Source organism: Ovis aries, chromosome 2 (genome assembly GCF_016772045.2).
Source record: "Ovis aries strain OAR_USU_Benz2616 breed Rambouillet chromosome 2, ARS-UI_Ramb_v3.0, whole genome shotgun sequence".
Taxonomy (NCBI): Eukaryota; Metazoa; Chordata; class Mammalia; order Artiodactyla; family Bovidae; genus Ovis; species Ovis aries.
Window position 1 is genome coordinate 240,606,501 of NC_056055.1, and position 12,449 is coordinate 240,618,949.

General features: G+C 46.1%; 1 protein-coding gene across 2 annotated transcripts in view; it reads right to left on the minus strand.

Moving 5' to 3' along the window:
• The window catches only part of CEP85 (centrosomal protein 85), a 42,980-nt gene extending 38,150 nt beyond the window's left edge, over positions 1 to 4,830 (minus strand). The window contains exon 1 of one of the 2 annotated variants that reach the window (XM_004005096.5): positions 4,718 to 4,830. The gene's annotated coding sequence lies outside the window, so the exon portion shown is untranslated. Of the gene's footprint in view, positions 1 to 4,467 lie in introns of both variants that reach the window. The other variant, XM_042244512.2, reaches the window with a different exon arrangement.
• Positions 4,831 to 12,449: the final 7,619 nt, after the last annotated feature.

Genomic DNA, 12,449 nt, shown 5'->3' on the forward strand with positions numbered 1-12,449 from the left:
GAGAAACTTTGTGCAGTTTAAACAGTTTCCATTTATGGCTAGTATTATTCAGTGTTTTACACAGAAGGATGATCCACCTACTAGTGATACCAGTCAATATCAAAACTCATTTTCATCCCTTTCTTCAAAATATAAAAAGGTTGGCCCATTAAATTCTGAAACCTTTCCAAATTCAGAGGAGTTGAAAATGGGATAACAAAAGAACTCTCAATTAAACATGGATTTACCCTATGACTCAGCAGCTCCAAATGTATGTCAACACAAAATCTTGTACATTAATCTTCATAGCAGCATTATAAAGTGGCCAAAAAGTGGAAAGAAATGTCCATTAGCTGATGGATAAATAAAACATGGCCTTCCCTCACTGCTCAATTCATAAAAAATCAGTCTGCAATGCAGGAGACCCTGGTTCGATTCCTGGGTCAGGAAGATCCCCTGGAGAAGGGAAATTCTCCAGTATTCTGGCTGGAGAATTCCATGGACTATATAGTCCATGGAACTGCAAAGAGCTGGACACAACTGAGCGACTTTCACTTTCTTTTTCAAATAAAATGTGGTATATTCATACAATGGAATATTAGTAGGCAGCAAAAAAGGAATGAAGTACTGATACCTGCTACAACATGGATGAACACTGGAAATAATATATCAAGTAAAGGAGGACAAGTACAAAAGGCCATATATTGTATGAATCCATTTATATATAAAGTATCCAGAACTGGCAAATCCACAAAGACAGTAGGTGAGTGGTTGCTAGGGTATAAGAGGAGGGCAGGGAGTTTCTGACTACCCTGAACAAAATGCTGAGATTAGATAGTGATGGTGGCTGCGCAAGCTTGTGAGTACACTAAAACCTCTGAATTGCATACGTGTAAAACTGAATTTTATGTGAATTAAATCTCAAAAAAACTCCCCTAAGGAGTAATACAGTACAGAATAAATAATTCTTAACTTTTTCCTACTTAAGTTTATAAGTAGATGGGCTACTAGTGGAAATTTTTAGAGACATTTGAAAGAGACAGACTTCTTGAGATAAAAGTGAGAGAAATGAATGCATAAGAAGTAATACAAATAGCCAATTATACAGCCAAGAGAGGTAAAAATGAATGTAGGCAGATAGAAGTAAAGAACCCAACACTGATAATTTCTACTTTCAAAGCTGTTTAAACTACGGAACAATTCATTCAAAAAATTCAACATGTATTAAGTACAAGCATACGTCTTTTTTAATTGCACTTCACTTTACTGAGCTTCCTGACCACTTGGGGTACTCAGGGGCCAGCTTGCCTGCCAATAGACCAGACCTAGCGGCCGCAACTGGGACCCTTTTGTCCCTGGTCTCCTCCTGATGCAGGCAACTGGCCAGAGTGCCCCAACCGGTAAGGAACAAGAGACTTTATTGACCTTTCTCCCCTTCCCTTTCTCTTTCCTCTCCTTAACTCTTCCTATCCTTCCCTGTTTTTCTAGTCCCCTGGTCCTGGAAGCAGGAATCTGGTCGAAGGGCCCTCAGCTTGAGCTGAGGATTGGAGACTGATCACCTCCTCTTGGCAGAGAACTCAAATTCTGGTTCTGGTCTGGTCTGATTTCTGGTAGGGCCGAGTTCCAGTCCTCCCTTCTCTGGAGGCCCAGAGAAAAGTCCCATAATGCCTGGATATCTGTAGGTGGCAGGAGACGTCTGTAAGGCCACCCCTTTCACCCCCCTCTCCCGCCTCCTTCCCCTTCTTTCAACCTGGCTTCCTTTCCTCCCTTGAAATCTCTGACTTGGATCTGAAGTTCTAGAGACTGTATTCTTGTATTTAAGGGCTTCCCTGGTGGTGCAGAGGTTAAAGAGTCTGCCTGCAATGTGGGAGACCTGGGTTCGATCTCTGGGTCGGGAAGATCCCCTGGAGAAGGAAATGGCAACCCACTCCAGTATTCTTGCCTGGAGAATCCCATGGACGAAGGAGCTTGGTGGGCTACAGTCTACAGGTTGCAAAGAGTCGGACATGACTGAACGACTTCACTTTCACTTTACTGAGCTTCACAGATTCTATTTTTTTAACAAATTGAAGATCTGTGGCAACCCTGGTGTCGAGCAAGTCTATGGATGTCATTTTTTTCCTGAAGCATTTGCTCACTTTGTGTGTCACATTTTGGTGATTCTTGCAATATTCCAAGCTTTTTCAACATTATTACATCCGTTATGGTGATCTGTGATTAGTGAACTTTGATATTACTATTGTAACTGCAGGAGTAGTAGAACTAGTAAGAGGACTAAAATTAGAAGTGGAGCCTGAAGATGTGACTGAATTACTGCAATCTCATGATAAAACTTTAAAAGATGAAGAGGTGCTTCTTATGGATGAGGAAAGTGGTTTCTTGACATGGAACTACTTCCAGTGAAGATGCTGCCAAGACCGTTGAAATGACAACAAAGGATTTAGAATATTACATAAACTTAGTTGATAGAGCAGTAGCAGGGTTTGAGAGGACTGACTCTGGTTTTGAAAGAAGTTCCACCATGGGGAATATACCATTAAACAGCTTTGCATGTTATAGAAAAATTGTTTGTGAAAGGAAAAGTCAATCAATGTAGTAAACTTCACTGTTGTCTTATTTTAAGAAATTGCCACAGCGACCCCAACATTCAGCAACCATCACCTCATTCAGTCATCACCCATTAACATCAAGGCAGAATCCTCTACTGGCAAATTAGCAAAGAGATTACAAATCACTGAGGGTTCAGATGATGGTTAGCATTTTTTTAGCAATAAAGTATTTTTTAATTAAGGCATGTACATTTTTAAAAGACATAATGCTATTGCATACTTAATGGACTACAGTAAAGTGTAAACATAACATATAATACTGAGAAACCAAAAAAATTTGTGTGACTCGATTTATTCTGGTGGTCTGGAACCCTACCCACAATATATCTGAGGTATGCCAGTCCTTAATATCCATCAAGCACTGTGCTAAAGATTCTATAGTATCATGTCTTATGTTTAATACTCACATCAAACCTATGAGGTAGTTACTAAGCCACCACAAGTTGGAGTTTCTGTCTCAGACATAGCTAGAACTGCAAGTCCCAAAGCACTTAGGAGCTGGGGCTGCTGCTGCTGCTGCGTCGCTTCAGTCATGTCCGATTCTGTGCGACCCCATAGACGGCAGCCCACCAGGCTCCGCCGTCCCTAGGATTCTCCAGGCAAGAACACTGGAGTGGGCTGCCATTTCCTTCTCCAATGCATGAAAGTGAAAAGTGAAAGTGAAGTCGCTCAGTCATGTCCCACTCTTAGCGACCCCATGGACTGCAGGCTACCAGGCTCCTCCGTCCATGGGATTTTCCAGGCAAGAGTACTGGAGTGGGGTGCCATTGCCTTCTCCGAGGAGCTGAAGCAGCTCATATAATTTCTTCACTTTCCCATTGGTCACCACCCAAGCTCTATTTCCCAAGTTGCTATCCAAGAACTAGATTTTGACTGTTGTTAAGTATTCCTCTTTTGAAGAATTATAATCTTAGTGTGGAATACATTTGACAGCTGTTGAGAGAACCACATCAAGACAGGAGAGGATTTGAAGGGATACACAGACAGCGGACACAGACACACTAAGAATCTCACACCATTACACTATTTCCATTGCCTTGATCATTCATTGAACCAGATCTAAAGAAAAGCCAAATCCTTGCCAAGATGTTGCCTTTACAAAGGAGTCCTGAAACACACCACACCATCAGATTATTATAAAACATACAAGGCCTAAGGGCAAGAAATGAAGCATGGTTATCTTAATCGTCCTTGTATCACCACTCCTTCCTTCCTAGCACACAGTATTCAATTCATCAACCAAAATTTACTGAGTGCCTATTTGCCTGGCTCTGTGCCATGTGGTGGAAGTAGACTGGTGCAGACGACAAACAGGGTTCTGATCCTTCCGTTTAATGTGCTGAACACCCTCTACTGAATAAATAAGCTTCAACACACTTTATGTGCATCCAGAGAACCAGCTCCTCCCTGTCTACAGCAGGGATCCTCAATCTTGGTACTACTGATACTGGAGTCGGTAAGTCTTTGATGTAGGGCTGTCCGGCAGGTTGTTCAGCAGCACCCCTGACATCTACCCATCGGATGCCAGGAACAATCCCAGAGTTGTGAGAACCCAAAACGTCTCCAGACACTTAAATAGCCTGTGGAGGGGGAAGCAAAACCGTGCGGGCTCAGAAACTCCATCCTAGCGCCTTCACGAGCGCTCTCGGTCCCTCCGACCTTCCTTCTCTATTCATCCTCCAAATCTTGGCTCAGACTTCGCTTCCTCGGGGAGGGCTCCCCGCCCCCTCAGACCTGTTGGTGCCTAGGGTTCCGCGCTCCGTACTTCTCCACCCAGCACAACCACCCGGTTGACGTCTCCTCTCCCAGGGCTACGCGCTCCTAGAGGGCAAGGAACTTCCCTCCCGCCGTGCCCTGGCGACCGGGACCAGGACTGTACCTCACAGAGGCCCCGCAACTGCTGTGGAATGAGGGATGGAGACAGCAAGGCGATGAAAGCGGGGGGCGTTATTTCAGAAAGCCGGGGCGTGAGAGACCCAAGGCGGGCAGCTCAGCCGCTCTGCGCATGCTCTTCGCTCTCCCTCGGCCCCCCACGGAGGCAGGTCGACAGTGCCTGAGGCTCTGCCAGGGTTCTCCAAGGAGGGCACAGGGTTTGTCAGTCCAATGAAGGCCCGGGAGAGAGGACTTACGTGGGCTTGAAAGCGGGCAGCAAAACCCCTCACTCAGGAACACCAACCGCGGCGACCGCGTCTGCCACGGACAGCGGTTCGGCCCCCTCAGCTTGCTTAACGGCCGTTAACACACCCGCCAGGCCGCGCGCCGCGCGCTCCGCCCAGGCCCCGCCCCTGTCTGCCCATCTGCGACCAATCAGAAGTAGGGTCGAGCGGGTGTCCCGCCCTTGCACGCCGCCCTCGGCGCGGGGAACGGACGGATCTCTCTGCGCATGAGCCAGTCGCGGCACTGTGCAGTCGCTCCAACCCCTCTGCTGGTCTCGCTTCTGGGCGGAGCGCTGCTCACCGGGCCCTGAAGTGGCCTTCTTGGGCCTGTGCAGATTGAGAAACTGGGCGCAGCTCATTCCGGGATCCCAGCCTACTCCCATTCCTCACCACCTATCAGTACTCCCACCTGAAACAGGGGGTCACATTGTGACCCGGAGTTAGGCTGTGGTCAGGGTCAGGACTTGATCTGGTTACATAACAGGCCATGGTCAGTCTGTGACCAGGAGTCAGACTGAAGGGTATGGGATCAATTTTGCCTCCCTACTCAAACGTCCTCCCCTCTCATTTATATTTTAATGGAGATTTTTGGCGCTAATTTCAGAGAATAGTCACAATTTTCAACACAGTTTTAAGTTCAATAGCTTCCTTTTAACTTTATTTTGTTTCATTCTGTTTTCTTTTTGAGATATGTAAGCATAATATAGTCAATGGTATTTCCCCCTTATACTTTGGGATATTTTCTTTTTTTTTGCCCCAGCCTGTGGCTTGCAGGATCTTAGTTCCAATCTTAGTTACCCTACCAGAGATTGAACTGAGCCCTCAGCAGTAGAAGCCCCAAGTCCTAGCTATTGGACCGCCAAGGAATTCCCTAGGATATATTTTATTTTATTTTAAAATATTTTTATTTATTTATTTGGTGGCTTAGTTGTGGCACATGGGATCTTGAGTTGCAGCATGGGATCTAGTTCCCTGACCAGGGATCAAATGTGGAGCCCTGCATTGGGAGCACAGTCTTAGCCACTGGACCACGAGGGAAATCCTGACTGGATATATTTTAAGTGTGGGCAAGGGTTAATACCTTTGTCAACAGGGCTATTTAAAAGGTCTCTCTACTCCAGACTCATAAAGTAAATATAAATTCCCAATGAAATGTAATTAATTGTACTAATTTAATGTGTGTGATTTTTATGTACATGAAAAAATATGGATTGATCATTTGACTTAATTTTTTTTCTGGAGCTGTTAAATCATTAAATAATCAGAAAAGATTTTGCAAATGAAATGTTAAAGACTTTTAATTTAGTTGCTTGTAACAACATATTTCCCCAAGAAATTAATTTCTAAAATGATTATCAGTCAGTTCAGTTCAGTCTCTCAGTCGTGTCCGACTCTGCGACCCCATGAATCGCAGCATGCCAGGCCTCCCTGTCCATCAACAACTCCTGGAGTTCACTCAGACTCAATGTCCATCGAGTCGGCGATGCCATTCAGCCATCTCATCCTCTGTCATCCCCTTCTCCTCCTGCCCCTAGTCCCTCCCAGCATCAGAGCCTTTTCCAATGAGTCAACTCTTCCCATGAGGTGGCCAAAGTACTGGAGTTTCAGCTTTAGCATCATTCCTTCCAGAGAACACCCAGGACCCATCTCCTTTAGAATGGACTGGTTGGATCTCCTTGCAGTCCAAGGGACTCTCAAGAGTCTTCTCCAACACCACAGTTCAAAATGATTATAGATACAAATAAAAGCAGTATTTTTTAAATGAAAACAAAAGAGGCATAGGGCCTTCTTGGGATTTTGTGAAAGTACCACCTCTGTCAGCCTCTAAAGCCTGTCCTGCTTTGTGGTTCACACAAAGCGGTGGTGCTTCCTGCCTTCAACTATCCTCTCTGCAGGGTCAGAGCCTGTGTTTTGTGTGCTGTTGAATTCCCAGTAGATTCCAACCTGTTTTTGAATGAATAAATGGTAGCACACTGTTGCCTATATCCACCCTCTGTTAGGAAAGGGGAGTTAATGAGGCTGGAAATAATGATCAGAATAATATTATATTCATACCAGCTGTGCTGTGCTTAGTCATTCAGTCGTGTCTGACTCTCTGCAATCCCATGGACTGTAGCCCGCCAGTCTCCTCTGTCCGTGGAATTCTTCAGGCAAGAATACTGGAGTGGGTTGCCATGCCCTCCTCCAGGGGATCATCCCAACCCAGGTCTCCCACATTGCAGGCAGATTCTTTCCCATCTGAGCCACCAGGGAAGCCCATGAGTACTGGAGTGGGTATCCTATCCCTTCTCCAGGGGATCTTCCTGACCCAGGAATCAAACTGGGGTCTACTGTATTGCAAGCATATTCTTTACCAGTTGAGCTACCAGGGAAGCCCTATTTTGACACATTAAATCCTAATTCTGAAATTGAATAGTTCTTGCTCATTCTGCAGAAGAAAGGAGACTTGGAACCAGTTGGCCATGGCCCAGCAACTCAGCTAGAATGAGAGTCATGGAGTCCCCATGTTGAAGCAAAGATCATCTGGTCAAATTCTTTCATCTTACAAATAGAACCGAGACCCACGGAGAACAAAGTTACTTCTCACCTGTATGTACACACACACACACACGTGTGCACACATGCACAAACACATACACCATTCCTCATAAAGCCGTGAAGCTTTGTGGTCTGATAACAGAAAAGGAGTCAAATAAAGTAGGAAAGTTCTGTGTTGTTTATTGGCCATAACCTTTGCCTACACCTTACCATATTGAGCAGTCCAAACCTACCCTTGGAAGAGTTCCAGAGATGGGAAGGGAAGGTGAAATGAGGAAGCACACTGCCCAAGCCTCAGTGGTCACAATCCTTACCAGACAGTTTAATAAGTCACACATGGATTCCATCTTCACCCCCAACCTGTTTGGTCCCTAACAAGAGGACAGACTAGTTGCCTTCCCCCATATCTTCCTCAACCCTACCCTTGCCTCAGGCCACTAAACTAAAGGCTAAGGACTAGAGCTTCGGGGGAGTATCTGGATAGGATTTTATCCTAGCATCCAGCCTATCACCGTGAGAAGAAAGATGGCCATCCAGGATCCTGCAGGAAAGAAAGAAATTATTTTAAAGCAGAATTAGGTGGCTTTGTGAGCCTGGGGAACATTTTAGGCTTAAACACTCTACTGTGGAGATTATTTAGTAAGTCATTCATGCATTCTTTCAACAAGCTTTCCTGGGGCTCCCTGTGTGGCCCTGAGTACTCAGACAGTTGGAGAGCATCACTGACTCAATGGACATGAGTGTGAGCAAACCCCAGGAAATAGGGAAAGACAGGAAAGCCTGGCATGCTGCAGTTCATGGGGTTACAAAGAGTTGGACACGACTTAGTGACTGAACAACAGCTGTGCGGCAGTTCCACTGCTGGTCTGGGGGTGAGACGGATGGAGATACAGAGATGAACTCTCCAATCATTGTGGACTCCACTCAACCCCCTCACTTGTTATTACCTTCCTGGCCTTGTATCTTGACATTTCAACCCCTACTCTAAATCATTTCTGGATAGCCTCAGGTTCTGATAAGGGATAAAACATTATGACTACAAATAGTCCCCAAATGACAACTATGCCATGTATAGCTGAGAAAGCTAAGACTTAGGGTAAATAACTTCTCCCAAGTCCCATACTATTGAGCAGAGATAAGATCCAAGACCAGCCAGTGTGCATCCCCAGACCCTGGTGCAGCCATCAGAACTTTGTCACAGCAATCCCTGGGTACCAACCTGCCAGACTCCTGGGGCTGGAGGCACTGGACTCTGAAACCACAAAAGAAGAAAGATTAAGCTTAAACTTTTTAGGCTTAAACACTTTACTCTGGGGATTATTTAGTGTCATTTATGCATTCTTTGTGGAGAAGGAAATGGCAACCCACTCCAGTATTCTTGCCTGGAGAATCCCAGGGACAGAGGAACCTGGTGGGCTGCCGTCTATGGGATTGCACAGAGTCGGACACAACTGAAGCGACTTAGCAGCAGCAGCATGCATTATTTGATTAAGCAAAAGGACCATTTCTCAAAGCATGGGCTCAGAAGGTTGTGAGGATGAACCTTCTGCCTCTAAAGAATGGACTTACTAAGAAGACCCTCACTTTCCTGTGAGGATCAGAGCTTTGGAAGGTTGTCACCAAACAGAGAAAAGGGATAGATGATTTCAGACTAGCAGAAGGGTTTACAAAAGCAGACTGGTACAAGGGACAAACAGATAGGCGAAAATGGGTCTGGGGTGGGCAGAAAAGATGAGAATGGGAGGAGAAACGTTTAATGAGTGAGAAAAGGAACCAGGATGGGGTAAGAGAGGAGACCTCTCCAGAGCAAAGGAGTCGAGGAGGAGGACACGGACTGGAATTGAGGGAAGAGTGTGGTAGGAAGAGGTGAAAGGGTTGGCATCTCAGAAAGGGTCAGTGGGGAAATCTGGAAGAGGAGCCACGGAGGCCCCCAAATGAGCCAGTTACCACTTAATCGAATGGGCCCGAACACCAGCCAGCCAGTGCCGCTCTCCCGGCCCTCCCGGGCTGAGATCTCCCAGGCTCGACTCCTCCCACGTGGACTGTTCTTTCTACAGGTCTGTGGGGACAAAGCAGAAGGGTAGCAACGTCTCTCTCCGCCCTTGCCTGGTCGGGCCTTTGCCCGAGATGCCCAGGTTGCCCCAGTGAATTCACCAAAATCCTGCCCTTTAGGTCAATCTACAGGCCCCTTGCCCTGGGCAGGCTAGGCCAGGCCCCAGCACCACCATCCTCCAGGCCCCACCTTAGTCTCCCCCTCGGGGTGAAGGAATTGCGGGGAGCCAGCTCCCCAGCTAGCCGCCCGCAGCTGTGGCCCGTGGAGCACCTAGTCCTGCCCGCTCACCGGTGGACACGGGCGTCCTGCCTGCTTGTCACACAGGGTCACTCGGCTGTGCAGGTAAAGTGCATCGCTGGGCAAGAGGTGGAACGGGTTGAAGGCCAGTTTCACCTCCAGGGAGGCCCCGTTGGCCCTCGGGCCCTCCAGCAGCCGCTTGCTGACCGGGCAGCTGTCGGGAGAGGCAGTGTCCCCCAAGGTTAGGAGCCCAGGCAAACACTGATTCCCTCTTTTTGGCTTGTCCAGTGTGAGTGTACATGCTGGGTCTCATGATGAAAATTCACACGCATTATTTCATTGTATTCTCACATCAGTCATAAGAGGAAGACAATACTTTTGCCCCCCTCCTCTTTCTTTACTTCTTTCTCTCCCTCCTTTTCTTCCCTGCCCTACTTGTCTCCCTCTCCTTCTCTTCATTTCTCTCTCCTCCCCTTTCCCTCCCTCTCTCCCCTTTTTCTTTCTTTCTCTTTCCCTCCTTCCTTTTTTTTTAAAAAAAACGTCTTTTCTCTCCCTCTGTCTTTTCCTTTCTTCTCCTTCCTCTCTTCTATTATTATTTTGATGATGTGGTGGTAGTAACTAAAGGCAAGAGGACCTTTTATTTTTATGTGTGTTTTTCTAAGGCCCTCCCCTTTCAGTAAAGTGCGCTTCTTCACTGGACATAGTTCATCAGTGATCACTTATTAGCTGCTGCACATTAAAAAAAAGGAAACCTCAGCTACTGGTGGCAAACTCTGATAGACACAAAAAATTATGAGCTCAGGGATTTGGAGGTAGTGGCCTGAACTGTTCATGGTGTTGTCATGGTGACTTTTTTGAGGTGACAATAACCTAAATGTAACCCCTTCACTATAACTGATAACACTGGGATACAGTCCGTGCAGAGTCCATGGGCAGACAGTCCATGGTGCTTGGGAGAAAGTTCACTCAGGGAACTGAGTGAATGAAACAGACCAAACCTCCTATTCTCTTGTGGGTAAGAGGAGACACACAATAAATAACTTGATAAAAAAAAGAAAAGTAAATGAGCCCATGTAACATAGTATATAATAGGAGGTGATAAATAGAAGAAATAGGGATCTAGACTGGATGAGTGGAGGATAGTTGCAATTTTAAATAGCAAGGATGGGGTAGGCTTCATTGAAATGGTGTCCTTTAAGTAAAGACTAAAAGGATGAGAATTTTCCATATAGGTACCAGGGCGTTGAGGATTCCAGGAAGAGAAAACAGCCAATGTAAAAGCCTATGGGAGAGCAAATTATCTTCCCACTAAATTACCTGTCCCCACAGATGCTACCTCCTATGGGCATTAGGGAATCACCTCTATGACCTCTCTCCCTTGTACTTTCTGAAGCCCATGTAATCTTTTTATACCCTGGGGTCTTTATTCCAGGACTCAAGCTTGCTTGCTTGCTCAGTTGCTTCAGTCATGTCTGACGCTGAGACACTGTGGACTGTAGCCCGCCAGGCTCCTCTGACCATGGGATTTCCTGGGCAAGAATACTGAAGTGAATTGCCATGCCCGCCTCCAGGGGATCTTCCCGACCCAGGGGTCTAACCTGTGTCTCTTGTGTCTCCTGCATTGGCAGGCAGGTTCTTTACCACTACTGCCACCTGTGAAGCCCAGTATTTTTCACCCTTGGGTCTTTATCCCTGGTGGCTCAGATGGTAAAGCATCTGCCTGCAGTGTGAGAGACCCAGGTTCGGGAAGATCCCCTGGAGAAGGAAATGGCAACCCACTCCAGTACTCTTGCCTGTAAAATTCCATGGATGTAGGAGCCTGGGAGGCTACAGTCCACGGGGTAGCAAAGAGTCAGATATGAATAAGCTACTTCACTTTCACTTTCTTTATTCCAAAACTCAAGCTTACTATCAATAAAATCTGTTCGAGTTTCCCCCCTAGATGGTCCGTTTCTTTTACTTCTTTTATCTTTGGCTGCATCATGTGGCTTGTGGGATCTCAGTGGTTGAAACTGAACCTAGCTCCACGGCAATGAAAGTGCCAAGCCCTAACCACTGGACTGGGAATTCTGTCCTTTTTTTCTTTTAAAGATAAGGAAACTGAAGCTTAGAAAAGCTAAGTAGGTTGTCCAAGTTCCTTCAGCTAGAAATCTGGATGAAGTGCCACCCATACCCTTAATCACTAGGTTCTCTTTTCTCCAACAAAGGAGCTTCCCTGGTGGCTCAGATGGTCCCAGGTTCCATCCCTGGGTGGGGACGATCCCCTGGAGAAGGGCATGGCAACCCACTCCAGTATTCTTGCCTGGAGAATTCCATGGACAGAGGAGTCTGGCAGACTACAGTTTATGGGGTCACAAAAAGTCAGACATGATGGGGTCACAAAAAGTTAGACATGATGGGGTCACAAAAATTCAGACATGATTCACTTTCACTTTCTCTTTCCTCCTGACAAAGGAAGAATTGCATGGTAGAACGGATTTGGTGGTGTTTCAGAACCAGGACTCTGGAAGAATGAGTAGAACAGCATTATGTCCTTGGTCTAGTCATTAAATTCTGAATCCTCTAATCCTCTCATTTTTAAAGTGGGGGAAATAATACTTCACAGGGTTTTTTCGGGAATAAATGAGGCAATGAATGATTCACTGTGCTCTGTGAAGACTTGTTAATAATAATGAAATAAAATCAGGAAGCAGGAGACATGTCCTTCCCTTGACCATGAGCTGTTGAGGGTAAGGACTTGAACCACCACTTAGCAAGGTCTACCACTTACGAGTTGTCTGAACTGAGCCTAAGTTTCTCTATCTATAAAATGGGAATGAAAATATAACTATCTCATACAGTATGTTGTGAGCCTTATGTGAATTAATATATGCGAAG